This window comes from Ostrea edulis, chromosome 6, assembly GCF_947568905.1.
Source record: "Ostrea edulis chromosome 6, xbOstEdul1.1, whole genome shotgun sequence".
Taxonomy (NCBI): Eukaryota; Metazoa; Mollusca; class Bivalvia; order Ostreida; family Ostreidae; genus Ostrea; species Ostrea edulis.
In genome coordinates this window covers 77,727,851-77,748,725 of record NC_079169.1, presented here as the reverse complement: position 1 = coordinate 77,748,725, position 20,875 = coordinate 77,727,851, and the positions used below count along the sequence as shown (strand labels likewise).

At 35.2% G+C, this 20,875-nt stretch overlaps 1 protein-coding gene across 15 annotated transcripts in view; it reads left to right on the top strand.

Moving 5' to 3' along the window:
• The first annotated feature begins 274 nt into the window (after window positions 1-274).
• LOC125645961 (neuroglian-like) overlaps window positions 275-20,875 on the top strand; it is a 37,351-nt gene continuing 16,750 nt past the window's right edge. For 2 of the 15 annotated variants that reach the window (XM_048872016.2, XM_048872002.2), the window contains exons 1-2: window positions 275-511; window positions 11,377-11,430. The gene's annotated coding sequence lies outside the window, so the exon portion shown is untranslated. Of the gene's footprint in view, window positions 512-558; window positions 831-1,521; window positions 1,598-7,683; window positions 7,830-11,376; window positions 11,431-11,686; window positions 11,881-11,923; window positions 12,034-12,118; window positions 12,196-14,356; window positions 14,429-17,334; window positions 17,432-17,774; window positions 18,127-20,875 lie in introns of those variants that run through there. The other 13 variants (XM_048872005.2, XM_056140851.1, XM_048872009.2 and 10 more) reach the window with 13 other exon arrangements.

Here is a 20,875-nt window from a genome sequence, read left to right as displayed (position 1 = left end):
TTTACATGAAATACCCTCACTGGTTATGTACAATATTAATTTGGACTTTAGGGTTGACATAATAACTAGCCTAGTGATGGTATTTTTTAAGGGCTTATTTTGGACTTTTAAGGGTATGCAAGACATTGTTGACATGATGGCTAGTAAAGGTTTTTTTAAGGGCTTATTTTGGACTTTGCCATTGTCGGATACCCACGGCCGATCTCGTCTTCTACTCACCAGTAGACGAGATCGGCCGTGGGTATCCGACGATGGGACTATATGCAAGACATTGTTTTTTTCCCTTCAAATTTACATTTCGCGCGCTTTTGTCCATACGCAGTTGACTAATAAAGAAAACCCGGATGTAATCAAAGTTCTTGTGTTTTCACCTGTGGAAGAGAACGTTTGTACAGATTCACGTAATCAATATACAAATAGCTTGTGGTTTACCAAACCTAACCACAAAATGTTGGACAATGGTGCATCTCGGGCAATGTTTTTAAAAAGAAAGCTGATGTGACATATTCAGGTAATAATATTTAGCGGCATTTACTTTACACACCTGAGTAAACTTGGAATTGTTGCGATCACTTAGCAGATAAGCTAAGCGATGGGGCCAATTTGTTGACAGCTTTTGTGCACCTACCGGAAGGCAGTTGATGATTGATGCGTATTGATTTTTGGTCGAACCATTAACCATCGTACTTTTGGCGCAAATCTGAACGCCTATCTGCAACTGGTATTAACCGTACTGTATGCATTGTACACTACAGTACCGGGATTTATAGACTTCCCTCAAAAAGTGAAAATAGAAATTTTGACAATTTACTCGACTTATTGATTAAAAGGTAGGCAACAGAACTAATTAATTTGGCCTTGAGATAATCGAAGGGTTTTAATTATAGGGATTTAGTATACAAGTGTTATAATCTCACTGTGATAGTTATCTGAGATAATTATCCATAGATAGCCTATATATATATATATACCTGCATGCAGTTTTTGAATTAATATACCTACAGTATTATTACATAGATCTACACTATTATTTTAATGTAGACTTATGGGTTTGATCAATATGATTAAAATTCATGCAGCCAGACAAGGGTACACAAGTATTCATGTACAATTATGTTTCATAAAAGTTATCAAATTCACTAGAACATGTTCAATGATGTCTAAGTTTTCCATCTGGACGTAAATGATGTCCATGTTGATATTATATCCCCAACAATTAATTTATATACATGTACTGTAGATCTATCCATTAATGAAATTCACTCCTGTGATCAAGATATTAAAAGGTCACACATTTCGGATAATTTGGGTACATTAATATATGTTGCTGTTGAAAATGTGTTCTTTTCACTCTCAATTTTAATGGACTAGAAATAATGGATTCCCATCCCAGTTTGAACTCATTTAGTCTGGTGATTTTTGAGATAAGGTGAAGTGTAATTGACTTTCTGCTCAGTCTGAACTCATTATCAAGCCTTTCTGTGTCATCTTGACTGGATGCCAAACATTTTGTCATATCAGAGGCAATGAGAGAACTTTGCCGTGATTCTGAGTGATGCCCATGCTGCACAACTTCATACTATGATCTAGACTAATGGTAAGTACCCCAAATTAAAAACCTATACTTATATCTATAGATGCTAAACATACAAGGTAACAAGAAGCTTACAAAAATAAAGAAAAAAAGTTTTTAAAACATGTTTTTTCACAGTGTAATTAAAAAAATATGTTGTAAGCTTCGCATGGCTGAAGGTGGTAAAGATTTGCTTAATACACCAGAGGTTACTTGCATTCGGATTCCAATTTTGGTTCATATTTTCAACCAGTAACTCATTTGGAAATAGAGATTATTTCACCCAAGAACAATGTCTTCGTTAAGCTACAGGTATAATTGTAGCATTGCATCATATTCATCTGGAGTCTTCAAGAAAGTAAAATTTTATCTCAAGATATTCCAGTTTGGGCTCTTTATTAGTTTTGAAAAAGATGTGTAAACTTATAATGTCTATAGCTGGTATAAATTTGATTGTTTAAATTGTAAATCCTCTAGCCAGACTGACAATGGCTCAGAAATGTTTTTTATATAGATTGAGTTTTGATCTCATTATCTTAGTTTTAAACACATGAATGATCTATCATGAATATTCAGTGTTGTGTTCAAAACTAAGAGATCAAAACTCATTTCAGACATGGAGAAATTTGTGTGGTTATTTTGAATTGGAAAAACAGTCTCAGATTATGTCGTGTGTTACTCAGTGGAGTCATGAAGTCAGGAAGGTTTGAGTAATTAGTATTGTCAATTATATGGCAGATGCTGAGAAAGAATGAAATTTTTACATGAAGTTTACTATTATAACAAAATACAGTAAACTATATATAATCATAAAAGGCACCAAAATTTACTAGGACCACCCCATTGCATTCTGTCAGAAGGTATGCAGAAATTTACTGACATAATTCCATTCTATCATGTTAATAAGTCCTTTCGGAAAGAGGCTATTAGTTGCCTATTTTCATTCAGAGGGTTAGTTAAGGGAGAGTAATTAACCCCCTTTTCTCCAAAGAAAGAAGTTACTAGAGAAATATTTGAGGTGTGGATTTTTCAATAATTTCTTATTGGCCAGGAATTTTTAGGGCATTTAACTCTCTGGGTACCCCACCGTCTGAATGTACTGAGGACTGATTTTGTGCCCCCCAATCAGTTGCTGAGAAATTCCCCCTCCCCATTTTCCCCAACCTGATTTACCTTTTTGTCTATCATCCTCGGGTTAAGCATGAATGTGTTTTGCACTAGATTGCATTCTCGGGTAAAGCAAAAACACTTTGCACTAGACTGGATCAAAACATTATATGCAGAGTGCTTTTATCATGCAACATGTGCAAGGATTTATTATGCAACACGCATCACTATAAAGGATAACCTGTAAGTTTGAATTGCAAACTTAGATTTGTTGGGAATTGACATAATTCACTGACCAGGAGTTATCTCTTTACATAGATGTACACATCTTCACAAGTCAAGGGTTATTGATTCATTACCTCGTTAGTGTGAGGTAACAACGAGATAACGAGCCAATAACCCTTGACTTGTGAAGATGAGATGTACAGTGGTTGTGCTATTGATAAATAACTATCTACTTTATATTAACATCTGGTCTGCACTCTATTAATTTTGCCTATATGTTCTTACCAAAATTACTCACTTTTGACCTGAGCCTGCTTCCTTAAAGTAAACTTTTCAGAAGTTTTACTTTCACATCATGTAGTACAGTTCTTAATAAGCATTTTCATACTAAAAAATACATACCCATCCAGCAAGGCGTGAGAGTTTGTTTACATCAAAGTCAAGCACGTGCAAAATCAGCTGGTCAAAAGCCAAATCAATCACCTCTACAACAAAAATTCAAAAAAATATTTAAATCCTTCTTTCATGGTTTTTACTCACAAAATTTCAAACACAATACTTGAATTTACATCTCTCAAAAAATTGGAGAGCCTATCTCATAAGGAAAGTCCCATAAAACATGCAAAGTTCCAGGAATTATTTTCTTTCGGCCATGATTCGACGTGAACCTCCACATAAATAGAGTGATGCAACCTGCATTAAAAATATGGTTTCTTTAAATTTCAATAAACTTCATAAAAAAGAAGTTGAATGATATGTGTGTGTGACTGTACATTCATTTTTTGGATTTCTGATCTTTATGAAGTGAAACAGGCCTTGGGTAAATTAGGTGTGTTTGGATGAAATTGAGTCCATTTTGAGCAATTCTGATAAAAAAAAATGTGTGTATGTGAAATTTGGATTTTTCACCTATTTGTTTGTAATGGATGACGGTGATTTTTTTTATATTGTTGTGGAAGGCCTTACCTTGTATATAGGAAAATTGTTGGTGATTTTGTGTGGTATACTTATATTTTATTGAGATTTGATGTGTAAAATTGCAATTGAAATATGATGATATGTTCTTGATTAAACTTATCAAATTTAAGGTGTTGTTCAATTCCTTTGAAATATAGTTGGTATCATGTAGAATTATCTTTAATTGTAATGGGAAGATGGAGAACATTACTCACTGCACCCAGCAAGGCATTCTGATTTTCCTGGACATGGTCAAGTTGAGCTGTCAAGGGGGGTCCTGTAGAAACAAGATAATACATATTGTCACTTTGGGAGATGTTAAGCATCCAAACATCAAACTCAATCATTAGACTTCAGATAACAGAAAGAGAAAGACAAAACTAGCATTACAGTCATAAATTGGTAAAAATGAAGGGAAAAAGTATTAAGGCAAAAAGTGGATATTTCAGAGTAAAAGATGGCTGCCGCAGAGGGTCAGCCCATGGAGGATGGGAGAGAAGGGGAAAAGAGATTAAATACACCAGGAAACAGACTCTGGAGGAAGTCAGTAAAACGGGAGCATGCATATTACAAGACCATGCAGACAGTACGCAGCCTTTAAGCACCATCATGCAACTGCAGCCAAGGGGCACCTGTGACGAGACCAAAACTCCCTGCATCCCCGACGAGAAGAACACATACAGACTTTTTCACATGGGAAAACTGTGAAATGTTCAATTTAGCTTACCACCAGCACAAACTAGAGAGCCCAACCTGCCCAACCAACCTTCAATTTGACTACCCAGCTGAACAACAAAAGGGAGTCTGCTGGGTAGAGAGCCTAAAGTGCAAGTACTGCACTTACCACAGCCAGAGTACCAAACTCTACGAGGAAGTCGACACCGGAAAACATGGACCCAAGCCAGCAAAGCCAAACCTATCTGTATTGGTAGCCCTCCTGGACAATCCCATCATGGGAACTGGACTGCAGGAAATTTTCCATGCCCTCAACTGTCCAGCACCATCAGCCAATTGTTTACAACAAAATGCAAACAAGGTTGGGCCCATGATTGTGGAAATGGTTCAGGAGGACTTACAAAGAGAAAGGGCTCACCTCAAAGACCTCATCGAGAACTGTGGGTTCCCACGGGAGACACCAATACCTGTGGAAGGTGACGGGCGGTACAATAATCCTCTGTACTGGTCTCGAGACAGAAATCCTTTTCAGCCAGCAACCCAGGCAACATATACCATGTCTGAAAATGTAACGGAAGAGAAAAAAATTATTGGCTGCATCACCAAAAACAAGCTCTGCAAGAAAAGATCACAGGAAATCCCATGCCCGGAACACCCTGGAAAATGCACAGCCAACCTACGACTACAGGATCCCATGGGGAGGGAGGACAAGGAGACAGAGGAAATCTGCCGGGAATTTCTCAACGATCAAGAGCCCACACTAATCAGCCACTTCACCACAGACGGGGATAGTGCTGCTTTCCGGGGCGTCGAGAGGGCCATGGCCGAGTCTGGTCAAGTGGTAGAATCCTTGAGGGACACCCATCACCTAGCCCAGTCCCAGAAAAAAGCAGTTGACAATGCCAAGTTCAGCGAGAGAATGTTTCCTGGACGTACAACTGCCCAAAAACTGGCCATCAAAAGAAAATTCTCGCTGGACTTCATGAAGAGATGCACTGCAGAATACGACGTAGCAGTCAAGAAGTTCCGAGGTGACACAGGAAAGCTGGTCAACACCCTGAGTTATGCCACGGATGCCATAATACACTGCTACTCGGGCAGATGTGGCAAGACCTGTGCCGAACACTGTCTCGTCTGCGGCGGCACACCCGAAAGACACTGGGCCAAAGACTACCTCCCAACCCATGCCAGAACACTTAACCCGACTGATGACGATGAGGAAACCTTACGCCAGCTCATCAACTTCCGATTCAGCCGGACAACACTCATAGCCACCAGATATGGGACCAACACTCAGAAGTCTGAGGGACTACATCGCGGGTATTCAAAATCCAACCCAAAGAATGTTACCTGTTTTCGGAACCTTGAGCCTCAGATCTTCTCTATACACCGGATGAACCATGGACCCGGAAAGCAAGAGTTGTACGAACACAGCAAACAGAGGAATTTCTAAGACCTATCGTACCAGGAGACAAGTCCTTGTGAGAGAAAAATTCGATCTATATTTCCAGAAAGGGACCGAGACTCAAACAGGGTATCTGAAGGGCATGAGTGATCCCCCCTTACCACAGTGTAGCCCAAGGACAAGTAATGAACACTCCTACAGTAAGCAGGAAAAAAAAAATAGTGTTGAGTGAAATTTGACTTACCTCGATTTAACTTTCAAAAAGACAATCTGGATATCCCGGGTGCTTCAGACAGACTTTAGGTACTAAATGTGTACATGTTTGCCTTTTGTTATTTATGTGTGGTGCTTCTAAACTTAAATGGAGTGGATTAATGCAAAGACTGTTGTGACATATGTGTGATACATGTTTATTATGTGGAATGTGTAATGCATTTGTATGTAACATGTACATGAGCCTGTGTGCCAATAAAACTTTACGTGTACCCTCTGGAAATGTTATTTTAACTCTGCCATAGATATTCCCCCTACCCCGTCTGTTTTTAGCCAAGTTAACATCATGAAAATTACACCCCAACCCATTGACCCTACCCCTATATACCTTCTCTAATAAAACTGCTAATTTCTCTTCTCGCCACGTGGCATCCATTGTTTTTTAAAATATGTCTATGTAATTACCCAGACTCCCCATCTCGATTTAAAAAAGTACACCAAACGTGTATATGTAAACATTTACCTCCCGGATTGCCTCGCTGCAGGTTGCACCACTCTATTAATTTTGCCTATATCTTCTTGCCAAAATTACTCACCTTTGACCTGACCCTGCTTCCTTAAAGTTAACTTTTCAGAAATTTTACTTTCACATCATGTAGTACAGTTCTTAATAAGCATTTTCATACCAAAAAATTCATACCAATCCAGCAAGGCGTGAGAGTTTGTTTACATCGAAGTCAAGCACGTGCAAAATCAGCTGGTCAAAAGCCAAATCACCCACCTCTGCAACAAAAATTCAAAAAAATATTTAAATCCTTCTTTCATGGTTTTTACTCACAAAATTTCAAACACAATACTTGAATTTACATCTCACAAAAAATTGGAGAGCCTACCTCATAAGGAAAGTCCCATAAAACATGCAAAGTTCCAGGAATTATTTTCTTTCGGCCATGATTCGACGTGAACCTCCACATAAATAGAGTGATGCAACCTGCAGATGTAGTGAATCTCATAAATCAGACTGTAGGTTATTAAATATTTGAAGTTCATATTTGTAAGCAGACTTTGATTAAATAATATCTTTATTTTCATTGAGACTTGATCTTTGAATCAGATAAATTGATCTGATGTGAGAAACTCCCATCATCCATGGCTTTGGCTGTCAAAATTTTATAGCTGTTGACAATATGTTGAAACTTTCACTAAAAATCATTATTGACAAAATTATGATAAAGAGGCCAGAGACAGTTGTAGTTCCTGGAGAACCCGCTCTTATTCTTCAACACAGCTATAGGATTAGGAAGACAATTTATTTATCAATATCAGTTTTCCGACTTGCTTAATTGAAGACATTCTTGTGTTAGTGAAAGAGTTGTTTCCCTTGACTTAAGAGATTTGTTTTTTCCTTCCTGACTTACAGATATGATATTTATTCTCTCATCCGCAGCCGTTTGATTGAGTCACTTGTGTTTGTGATAGATTATTGATTTAATTGTGCCTGTGTGCTTTCATGCAGAGCCATTTTGGAAGTAAACAAGTGGTTTCACAACAAGATGCTGTATTGATCGGGATGAAATTTGTGGAATATTCTAGCTGCATTTTGTTCTCAAATTATAGATTGTGAGTGAAAGGATTTCAAGTTCTGCTAATTGTGTAGAAACATTAGCATTTTGTGTAAGTAGAAATGGATTCTTTTTCAGTTATTGATTCCAGTGGAGGATTTTAGAATGTTTTCATAAGTACATGTAACTGAGTGTGATTGATGATATAGTTACTGTGAACAATGAATTCTTCTCTTGTACAATAATATTTATGTCACATTTAGTGATGTTCAATGTATGATTTTCAGCTTTATGGCATCAGCAAATTTTTTTTGGTATTGCATGAACTTTTGAAAAGAAATTGTCATAGTAGTTGTATTCTAGAGTCTATTGCTGCTATTTTTAAACGAAAGAACTCAAGTTATTAAAATTGACTTTTTTATTTAAACCAATGTGTTTTTTGTATCCATTATTATAAATTTAAATATTTCCTTAGTGTTTCATTAGATCTATCATTACAATAGTTAACTTTTATGGATTCAATTTGGATAAAATCCATAAAAGTTAACTAATGATTATAGATCTAATGAAGCACTAAGGAAATATTTAAATTTATTATAACTAGGAATTCTACAGAAAACAATAAAATGACTAATTAATTTAATGATGGCCTTTTCATGCCCCCAAGATCGAAGGTCGGGGGCATATTATTTTTGTCCTGTCTGTAATTCTGTCTGAAACTTAAACCTTGCTAATAACTTTTGAACAGTAAGTGCTAAAGCTATGATATTTCACATGAGTATTCCTTGTGACAAGACTAGGGCTGTCACAGTTCCAAATATTTTCGAGTCGGGTCGGGTCGGTTCTAACATTTTTACTTCGGGTTCGGGTATTTCGGTTTGGGTCTATATAACTATTTTAAAAATCTGATATACTGTTAAAATCAAAAACCTTTATTGTCTTTTGTCACAATAATTACTTGCAGACCTGGCCTCTATTTTATACTTGACATCCATGGTACTAGAAACAGCATTGTCACTTCTAGTCGTTTCCATCCATGCTTTCATTGTTTTGTCATTGACGATGTTGCTCCTGTGGCGTATTTTCAATGCGTCTGACATCTCTTATATATACTTTAACAATTGATCAAAATACAGCCACCTTTGAGGATTTTGACGACATAATGATTCTATTTTAAAAACCAGACCTGACCCGAAATACGGAAAAATGGAACCGAACCGGACCCGAACAACATGAACCACGGTTTTCGGTTATTTCGGTACCTGTTACAGCCCTAGACAATACCTTTCTGTGGGTACCAACATTTTTTACCCTGTGACCTTGACCTTGGAGTTTGACCTACTTTTTGAAAACTTTAACCTTGCTAATAACTTTTAAACAGTAAGTGCTAAAGCTTTGGTATTTCACATGAGTATTTCTTAAATTGTGACAAGATCTTTCTATGGGTACCAAAATTGTTGACCTTGGAGTTTGACCTACTTTTTAAAAAACTTTTTGTTAATTACCTTTTTAACGTCTTTCTACTGGTACCAAGATATTTGTCCTTGTGACCTTGGTCATTTTTGGAATTGGCCATTATCAGGGGCATTTGTGTTTCACAAACACATCTTGTTTTAAAATAAGAAAACCTACAAGTTGAATTTAAGGCTTGGGAGGGTAAGCAAACTCTGTGTTATGTATAGAGCTTTCATAGTGGATAGAAGAAACCCCCAAAACTTCTGCATTATATAAATCAAAGTTCTAAGATTTGTATCCCCTCGTAATCCAGGAGTTGGAAGTGTGTGTGTGTGAGTGATTGCATGGATAACACTGATACATAAATGCATCTAGTTAAAATATCAAAGCAGCTAGACAATGACCATCCTTTCTAACATATACACTAACACAGTATATATTCTAAAGTTTGTATGACCTTGTACCTTCTACGGAGAGGACTTATATAGGCAGTGCCTGCTGTTCAATGCTATTATGAATGATCATTATAAAATACTGTTTGAGTTAAAATTAACATGTGCAGTGTATCAAAGCAGCTAGGTGATCCGTGCTGACATATTGTATCAAAGCAGCTAGGCGATGACCATCCATTCTAACATATGATCCTTCTCAATCAGTGTCGTCAATAATGTGATGAAAAAATTGTTTACAACCACCTCACAGAGAAATGCTTACCTAGCTGTGTGCACGACAATGTTTCCTAGTTATAGTTGAACACTGCTTATTGTAATAAATCCCCTTATACTTATGTTTTGGGTGTTACATTTTTAGATGCGTATAGTTTTTATGAACATTTGAAGCAAAGTAACGAGCCCTTACCATTATTATACAAGCACAACTCGATACTTATCATCAGAATGTTCTTTGAAATTATGCATGCTTATTTGAATTTTCGTTTATCAGGAGCTTTCATAAGGTTTTACATGTGATAGGCAACATAAAAGGTTTCATTGACAAGCAAGTCGTTCAAGCATGTGAACAAAATTATTTCACATTATTTGCAACACTCATTGTAGGATCAAAGCTGCTTGGTTGCATTTGTGAGAATACACAGGCAACACTATGAACTGTTATACCTATGATTTTAGTATTGTGTTTGAATTAGAAAATAATTATAAGGTCATTGTCTTTGATGTCATCTGTATTAGAACTAGATTGTGAGCGCTGGGAAAACCCTGAAGGTGTTGGGATACCACTTGCCCTGGTCTGTGTAATGTTATGAGTATAGTACATTACGGTCATTGATTAAACTTTTAATCTAATTTGGTTGTTGACACCACAGTTGCATCCTGAGGTTGTTATTGATTTTAAATGTAATGGACTCTTTTCAGAATTATAGACAATATCTGGCATGTGTGTGTGTGTTTCCCTTGATTTTATATATTAGGGCCTCTTAAATCAATGCAAACTATACATATTACAGGAATGTACATGGTCTAGTTTTCGTAGTGGTTTTTTAATTGGTTTTAGAGTATGCAACACGACATCCCTCAAATTATTTGTATCGTGATCATGTGTCATTTTACAATCTTAACGTATACTTTTGATATTTACTTAATTTTATTAATTGCATCTAAACGTGGATGCATGTTCTGCACAAAACATCGGCCAACTAGCAGCACGAATTGGGACATTTGACTTATAGTGTGAGTAGCCCATTATGGCATTTGACAGATGATGGCCAGGGCAGATTTGCTTTCCATTTATAAGAATGTAAATCTTTATTAATAAAGTTCACATAATTTTGCATACCATTGTTGGATTAAAGAAAATATTACCGTGTACACAATCATGCTCCAGCAAACAAATTCCACATACTACATTGATTTTTTGGCAGCAAATCTGATGAAAATGTAATGAAAATCTGGAGGGTTGCACCATTTTCATGCTGAATGCATCAATCGCTTCAGATTGAATATTAGGACACCATATAGAAGGAAAAAAAGGCTGGCTGCAAACAACAGGCTTCTATACAATAGTCTGAGTTTTGCTTTTAAAGTGTATTTTACAATGCAACTGCAAGTGATTGAATGATCACATAGGACGGTAATAAGATTGGGCAGATGTGATATGATTGTCCATCCTCCCTTGCCAGTCGTTAACATTTTTGGTAAAATCTGAGTGGCTTGATTATATATTCATTTCTCTTATTTGATATTTTGTAGATCAAATCAAGACTTGATGTAGTGGAGAAATGATGTTTACATGAAACTGCATGGGTAAATATCTGATGATTGAAAGTATTTATATTTTTCAGTTTCTCTCCATCTCTCTCTTTCTGACTCCTTCCTCTCTCTCTCTCTCTCTCTCTCTCTCTCTCTCTCTCTCTCTCTTTCTTGCTAGTTGATGTCTTTGTGTTCAGATAGTTATTAAAGGTATGAATACTTGGAATGCCTCTGTTACCAGAGCCCCTCAATGATCAGATGATCTTGAGATATTTCACAACTGTTGCTTACTTTATTATGAACATTTCATAATTCTCTTTGTTACCTCTACATCCGTTCATGTTCAAACACCTTCCTCTCCACTGAAGATGCTAAACGCATACAGCTGTATTAATTTCCGTAGGAATTTGTTTTCCTGGTGTAATTAACATCAGGAGGTTAATAATCAACTTCCAGTAATAATTTGACAAGTTGACTGTGAAATGAGGAAGAAGGAATGCTCAGGTCTGTTAAATAGATACAGCAACTAAAAATGGCATGAAATGCTTGCAAAACTTATTGTCTTTATGTTTTAAGATTGAGTTTTGAATTTAATTCCTGTTCAACTGATATCCAATTAAAGACAGTTTGGAAAGAATATCTTGCAAAAAATTATTGGTGAGTGAAAATTGGAGTGCATTAATTATTGGATGTGCGTGGGCTTGTGCTGTTTACTCGAGGCTTTAGTTTATAGGTGAATCCTGTTTTATTCATGTGTTTTTCAAACATTTTGAAGTGACAGATCAACATGGTGGGTGCAGCTGTTAATGTCTTGTTCAGGTTTGGCTTTAGAATTTGTCTTTAAATAGTATTACTCATAAAAACATCTATCTTTCAGATTCAGACAGATATGTCAAAATACTTAAATGGAACTCCATTTCACTTTCTAAGGATTTTCTGTGAGGAAAAAATTGTGTTTTTGTGTGGAGAGATATCTTGATTTTACAGGAACCATAACTTACGGCTTGATCAACTGAACAAACATGCAATTGAAATGTTTTTAGAACCAAAGAGGGAGAGATTGGAGGAGAGAGTGGGTTGTCCAGTTCTTCAGAAGGAAATGGAGCTTTGTATTATATTAAACTCACTGAAAATGAAATGGTCGCATCTGTTTCACTATATTTGTACAGTTGTTTAAATACGTCATGTGCAATTTATATATTCCAGGCCTCTTCTCAAAGACAAATGTTAAATAAACTTATCCTTTTTTATGTAAGCGTATGACAACAGACAATTCAAATGATTAAAAAAAACTTTGTCAGGCAAGACACGGTATTAGCCAGTCGATAAGAACCGGTCACTTTGGATAAGAAGGAACAATACAAAACAAAAAGAAAAAATCAAAATATGATTGAAATAGATTGAGAAATAAATCAAATATATAGATGAATAAAGAAAACAAGTAACATAATTTTAGTTGTACTTGCCTCAATTTTAAATCTAAATAAAACTGCATTAATATTTGAGAGACAAAAAATTATAACACCTCTTGTCATATTTCAATTACCCGTCCCCGATTTTCACACACCTTTTGTATGAATGTTAATTTCAAATACCCAAATTAGCTGACCTCTATTGTGGTAAAAAAATAAAAATTAAAAAAAAGAGAAGAAAAACAATTTGGAATTGCAGTGAATGGTTTGCACAGAATGGTGAACGGTTTGGAAAGAACGGTGAACGGTTTGCACTGAATGATGAATGGTTTGCACAAAACGAAACACTTTGGAGGTGTAGTAGCATGCTTCAGGGTCTGTAGTAGGAGTTAAGGTGTGATGTAGGTTGCACTTTGTCTTTGATGCCCACTGTGATTGGCCGAGGGCATGGTCTTGTCTGTTATGATGCCCTCTGGGAGCTAGCGGCCACAGGTATGTTCAGTTTATCTAGGATAATTGTGGGTATCTGAGCCTTGTCACTGTTCTGTTTAAGTAGTTGTCTGCTTTGATACTTTCTGGGATCGTTCCCGGGCATATGGTTCAATGCTTGTAATGCCTGCTGGGATCAGCCTCAGGCCTTGTTTGGGGATTAAAGCTTTCCGGGATCAGCCCCAGGCTTGGTTCATTGTATTACGGCCCATGGGAATTGGATCCGTGCTTAACTTGGACCCAGGCCTCGTTTGGTACTTAAAGCCTTCTGGGATCGGCCCTGAGCACAACTTTGTGATTAGCTTTATGACATAAATTTCTAATTAAGTCAGATTTGATAAGTTGTTGTTATGATGGTAATGAGTAGTCCCCAGAACGCCAAATTTCAATTTATGTTTTATCATGTGCTAGTATTTTATACAAGAGATATTTATATGTTATAGAGAGGTATGTAGTTTTGTATGTTTAGGGATTTCATGTGAACCCAAATAAATTCTAAATTTAAACCTGAATTAGTTGTTTATAGATTTTTATTAAAAAATATAGAACATCTGTCTTGAATCGTTTAGACATATTTAATTAGACATTTATATTGTGCACCAAATCATAGCGAAATTTGGACTGTAGAATCTCTTTGCAAACAAAACACCTTTTTTATCATTCCAGAAAAAAATCACAAAAAATTCATTTGAAATAATTGAGAGAATACATAAATTGTATCACTCTTTCGATGATGACATCATACTTCATAAGAGGCGTTTTAATGAGCCATTGAATAAAATTTTGGTATAATGAGCTACCTTAAAACATTTCACCTTGGTTGATACCCCACCTCTCCCACACACACTCAGTGATAAGAAATTTCTCAACTAAAGAATTGAAATTTAATTTAAAATTTCATTTCTTCAGTTTTTGGGTAATTCCTTTTCTGAAAATATTTGGATTGTCATAGTGTAGAGTTAGAGGCACCTCAGACATTAAAGTACAGCTATGATATGCAGTGAACACTCGGGTTTAATAAATGAATGTTCTTATGCCATTTTAAAACATCTCTCAATACATTTATTGAATATTTCCAGACATGGGGAGCACAATAAAGAATGTGGCACATGTATAATTGTTCATGTGTACCAAGTCCTTCAGAATAGAATGTAAGATATTTTAGATTATATTTTACAGACAATCAAACAATTATACTTCTATCTATCTATATATATATATATGTGTGTGTGTTTGTGGATTATTGAAAAAACCATCAGTGCTCATTTTACATACTCACTTGGTCACACATATGTGCCATTGTGGTTCTCTGTTTCCTCCAACTCCATTTTGATAGGATGAAAAAAAAAAGAGAGCATATTTTATTATATGTTTGACATTTTCTTTGTTTATATGATTGGATCAGATGGGGGAGGTAATTTTAACTTTAAACAGCTGTTGATTACATTGCTCTAAATTATGTTTAGGAGGCAGATGGAAAAAGAAATATCGATATTTCTTTTAACCGGTATTAAAATGCAACTTCATGAATTATTCAAAAGATGAAAGCTTCAATGAACTTGACAGGAATTAAGCTTTGTTCATTTTACAAATTGTTCAGGCACATGCAAATTGTTCTCCATTATAAAAGAGCCTGTTATAATTATCTGCAACTTATGGTTTTGTGCACTCTCTTTTGATTTGGGAAGGGGTCATAGGACAAATGAAATCACGGGCATGCTCCTTTTGAAGGGAAGATAACTGGGAAAAGTGAAAATAGGGAAGGGAATTTGACAGGTTTTCTTTTCAGGAATCGTGATATAGCCTATTGCTTTGGACACTTGCTTCACAAGTCAGAGGATATGAGTTCAATTCTCATCCATGTGCGACATCAATCCTATGGCATTTACCATTGGTCTTTAGATACGACCTTAAAAACAGAGTTTCTTCGTTACTATAGGTGTAGGCATGATACTGCTATGACCTTGATTATCATGCATTATCATATGTCAAAATTTGAGGTACGTCACTTAGAGCAGGTGGTCTACAGGCAGAGAGTGAAAAATCCTCAAATGGGGTGTAAAACAGCAATCAAACGAAAATATCACCACTGTATTAGAAAAGCTACAAGTTACATAGAATTTGTCTAATATAAATTGATAAAGATTCAGGTTCTTTAAATCATTATCTCTGTAGCCATTATGGATCTCTGGAGCCAGTATGGGCCACAATTGGGGTTTAAATTTTGAAATGGAACACATGTACTTAACAAATTCATTTATCAAAGATATTCTTCTCAAGAACCTCAAGGGTGCAGTCTGAAATTAACATGCAAGCATCCTCATGTAGTTTAGAATCAGCCTTGTTCAAACCATGATCCTTAGGGTCAGGATGGGACCACAAAAGTTGTAACCAGAAACATGTATAGACAAAATCTTTTTAAGTCTTTGACCAAGTTCAGGGATATAGTTAGTCTCACTAATATGAAAGTGTCCTCGTGTGATGTAGATCATCCAATTTTCTTCATTTTCTGACTCTGGAACCAGAACAGGTCCACGGTAGAAGTAAAAGGATTTATTATGATCTTAGTGTCCCAAACTTCTTTGTATGAGCAAAATGACACAAGGAAGCATTGTGGCCCATGGGCTTCTTATTACCTGAGAAATTATTCAATTTACAGAATTTTAATCATTTCTCAAAAAATCTCATTGCCAATAGGTGGCAGTTAAACGGAAACGTGTAAAATGGAAGTACAAATGTAGCAACCAAAAAGCTCTCTGCTATACTTAACACTTTAAACAATCTGATTAAGATACAGAGCTCTCTGTGCTGTGCGCTATTTGAGAGATCTGTATTTTAATCAGATTGCACTTTAAAAAACTAAATGCATATTTAGGAAAAGCAGAAAAAGATGTACCAAAATTGTGAATTTTGCTATCTCAGGGTTTTGACTCGAGGACAGGCCCAAATTAGTCATATCGTGTTATTGTTATATATATTATGTAAAGTCTTTCATTAGTATAGGCACTTTCAAGAGCATTTAAGTTTTAAGAACACATGTTGTTTTATACTGTATAGCTGAATATTAGAATTTGTAGCTTAGATATTCAGAACAGGAAATATTTTCAAGGTTCCATAACCCTTGGGACTATAGTGATTACTTTTAACTAATACTCTGGTGACTGATAATGCCTGTGGGCCTCTTGTATAATTTAGATAATTTTGTATTGAAAGTTTTATTTTGGAATTAAATCTACATATTTTCAAATGTCAAAATATGGAAAATTTGTTTGCTTGATTAAAATTGGTCTGGACAGGAACTATGGTAAATTATTCAATTTATCATAATAATTTTTGTAAATGGTACATACTCCAAACTATAGAAAAACGAAAATTTCTATGAAATTTCACATTGAAAAGGGAAGCCATTTCCCACGCTTCTGTTGAATCACCAGTTTTAATGTTAGAACATATATCTGTAAATGGAATGAATTACATGGTTTGAGAATTTTGTGGCCAGAAAATGGGCACTTAGATGGCTTTTATCATGACGAAATGTATTATAATAACAGACCTCAAAAGGTCATTCAGAATTCACTATAATGGTGAGGCAAAAAAAAAAAAGATGTTTTAGATACAATGTTTAAATTGTATAGAATGTAATCACAATATTGCCATTCATTTGAACATGGGTATTAAAGATAAGGTAAGCATTGTTTTTGTATAAGAATTATAATTCTTTAAATAGTCCCTGGTCTTGATTGATACACAAGCAGTGTCTATTTAATTCTGTTTAATCTTAATCTTCTAGGTATACACAATTCATGAACAAACGTGTATTAATTGATATTGTATCACATAGGGTATATCACATTAAGAACTATTTATTATTACACTGCAGGCATTGGAATCTTATTGAGGGTCAGGCATATAGTAAGGTTTATGTATGCTGAATGCTGCCTGGGTGGACCAGTATATAAATTAAGTCTTCAGAAGCAATTACTCTACACAATGTGACAAGTTTGTCATCTAATTCTCTTGTTGTTGAGGGTCTATTGTTGATCTTCTTCGATCTTTGGTGTTAGTGCATTCAGACTCTCCTTCATAATGTGAGGATTTTATTCCTGTTGATTAAACATGGAAAATGGTCATTGTTCCAGGAGACATAAGCGACTGTAAGTGATTTTTTTTTTGTGGTTCGTGGATCACTAGCTCAACAGATCAAAAAGACTATGACAGATCAGTAACATGTGTTGTCGGGTACCCCCAGGTGCTCAGGCCATGTGCTAGAGATGGTCAGTCGTAGCCAGAAGTCAATTTCCGCTTGTACTTATATTGTTTTTTTTAAATTAATCATTTTCATGAGTGTACCTGTAAAACAAGGAAGAATTAATGCACTCCCTACATCTAATGATTAAACAGTTTATTCATGTAAGGTAATGAAAATCCTGTACTTGATCTCCTCTGCTGTGTTCATGTCAATGAAAAAGCTGCAATCAAGTTAGGTGTTAGCACACTTTATTTTTACTCTGGTGGATTAAGACTTGTTTGTGATCATAGACTTGCGTGTTGGGTGTCTCCGGAGATTGACACAGAACAGTTGGAGTAAGGTTTTCATACAGATCTCGTTACACGGCTGTACATACCCAAGCTGACTGCACATAATCTATCTGCCATATTATGTACACTTTTGACATCCCTAATTAGCAGTCAGAACATGTACCAGTGACAAAAATTGTGCTGTTGGGAATCTGTTTTAAAGATAATCCTAGTTTATATCAAAAGTGCCGGATGTGTATATCAATTCAGACATTTGCTTTATACAGCTAGGAAAGAATTTCAAAAGGGATTTAAACTTGGAACCTTCTCCGTAAGTTTAATTGTGACTCCAGATGTTAATTTGTTTACAATGACATATAATGTAAAAGTTTGATGTTGTTGACTTCAGATTATTAAAGTTCATTGGCAGGACATTTTAATTGAAGAAGTTGGTAATTTCTGATGAAGAAGCTATATAATTAAATGTGATTTGAGACTCTTCAATAGTGTATAACAGTTTTGGAGATATCAAATATTCTTCTGGGATATAGGTCCTCAGTTGTTCTATAGTCTGCCATTCATTAGAGTACCTTGTGTATATAGTACCTGACTGGTCAATTTCTCCAGATCTATTACATCCATACAAAATGCGGAAATGAGATGACTATGTATGTTAATCATACTAGCCCCAGGTATGATTGATCACTGCACCCATCACAAAGTCTTTTCGTTATTGATTGTGTACATGGGTATGGTTGGGGACGTTACTGTGATATTCACAGAAATCATCCTAATGAGATTCACTCATCAGGTGTGTTCAATAGTATATCATCTGTTTAATATTAATGTACCACAGAGACTGCATGAAATATGAGTAGATGCTTCATATTTCATCAGACAACAACAGCTATCAAGAATGCCCTAGGTGTTGAAAATCCATAGGAGTCCTGAAAGGTTTATGATACTGTATTTTTAATTGATTGATGGCGGTACAAATGTGGATGAGGACATGAATCATATATGCATTAGCAGCAAACATGTTTTTGAGATGCAGTGATGGATGTATATGTGTGTTAGGGTGGATGTGAAGGGTGCACCCCACTTCCCACCTTGATTGGGAAAGAACATATTTTGTTTTGCCCACCAGCAATTTCTTAAGGTTGTTGGGGAGGACTTCTTTTAGATTTTTTGGAATATATTACACATGTAATCTTTATATGACATACTGAATTGTATATTTATCTATATCCATAAAAAGAAGGTACAAATTAACATAATTTTCTAGAGGCAGAAAGAATGGAGTAAGATGGAGAAACTGTATTTAGAAGTGGTGTGTGTTTCTGGCAGTATATAGCTATTTTGACCTTTCTATGAATATTTAATGAAGTATCATACCCTGCTAACTTAGTATATATGAGAAATTGAAATGCCCCTGATTCGCTTTTACAATTCAGCAGCTGTTGACAAGAGCATGTTGGTAACATGGATGAGTAGGTATTTTGTGTAAATCATACATTGATTTTCTGACATCTGTGAATGAACAAGGAAAAATGCACAAACGACATGATATGATATGCCCACAATTTATTTTGTGCCACACATGTGCAAGTTTGTGGTTTTTTATCATCCACAAAAGAAAAAAGTTAACATATTGTATGTGTATTTTCTGCTAGTGGATGTAATTAAGAAATTGATCTTTAATGCAACCTTTGCATGATGGAAATAACCAATACATGCTAAAGGAAATCCTCTTTATCTTTTTAGCTGGCAAGTGAAGCATGTTTAGCTACATGCACTGCTAAGTTATGCTCTCTCATCATGATGTAGATCTTGGTCTGCAAAGCAAAAGAGATTCTCTAAGATGGCAGAGTGTAACTTGTCTAATTTGGATGTTGTGCAATCCAAAATGTGGTCTTAACCATGACACACATTGTATAATGGCTATCTCCTGTGGTTGTCCATTTTTTTTCGGAATTTGCAGATAGGAAAAAGCCGCAAAAATTACAATTGTGAAATATATATATACACGCTCATAGGTACATATAGGTATAATGCAGCTGCAGAAATTGAAAATGCATAATATAATTTGATACCATTGATAGATCAAATCGCAAAAATTTCCAACCACAGAAAATACTCGTACGGAATATCAGCACTATAAACTTTGAATACTAATAGTTCATAAGAATACTCTGTATTCTGGTTGTCTGTGTAATCTGAATACATTTTATGGTACCTGCATATGTTTCATTGTAGTTGTAATTTGGTTTTGAATGTTACCATATAATTTTTTTTTTTGTGTGAATAAAAGTTGTTTATAATTATTGGCATTCATTGGGTTAGGATTTTACAAACCCCTATACTTTCCAACCTAACCAGTGGATATGGGGTAATAGGTAATAAAACAATATGTATATACAACAAGCACTCACAAATAATGAAAGAAGAAAAGAGAACAGAACAGTATATGTAAAAAAAAGTGTTATAATACTCTGGCTACATAATCCTTATACAAAAAGTAGGCCAAGGTTTAAAAGTATAGGACAGTCATATAATGACAGTCTTTACATGTAATTTACTAAATTGTGTACTTGACAATATCCATACATATAGCAATATAAATTCCTAAAATTTTATTATTGTATTCTAAGTTGCTCGAATAACTTCCTTTTTTTGAAAAACATTTTCAACATAGTTGTTTCTTATAGCTAATTAGCACAAGCATTGTGTTCTGACATCTACAACAATATATATAATATTTAAGGTGGTAATTATAATGTTACTAATTTCATTCTCAGCACATCCAAGAATATATTCTTTTTTTACAAGTTACAACATCAAAAGAAAACATGTTGCTGATCCATTCACATACGTTCCTTATAAATATTTGAACTAGGTCACATTCATACAATAGATGTTCACTGCTTTCTCTTTGTTGGCTACAGAATGTACATAGATCGGTATCTGACTCGTGAATAATTTTTAAGAATGTGTTAGTAGTCAATATCCTATGGTTAACACGATATTGAAACCATTGTATTTTTCTTTCTTTAACTAATAAAAATACATTAGTATTAATA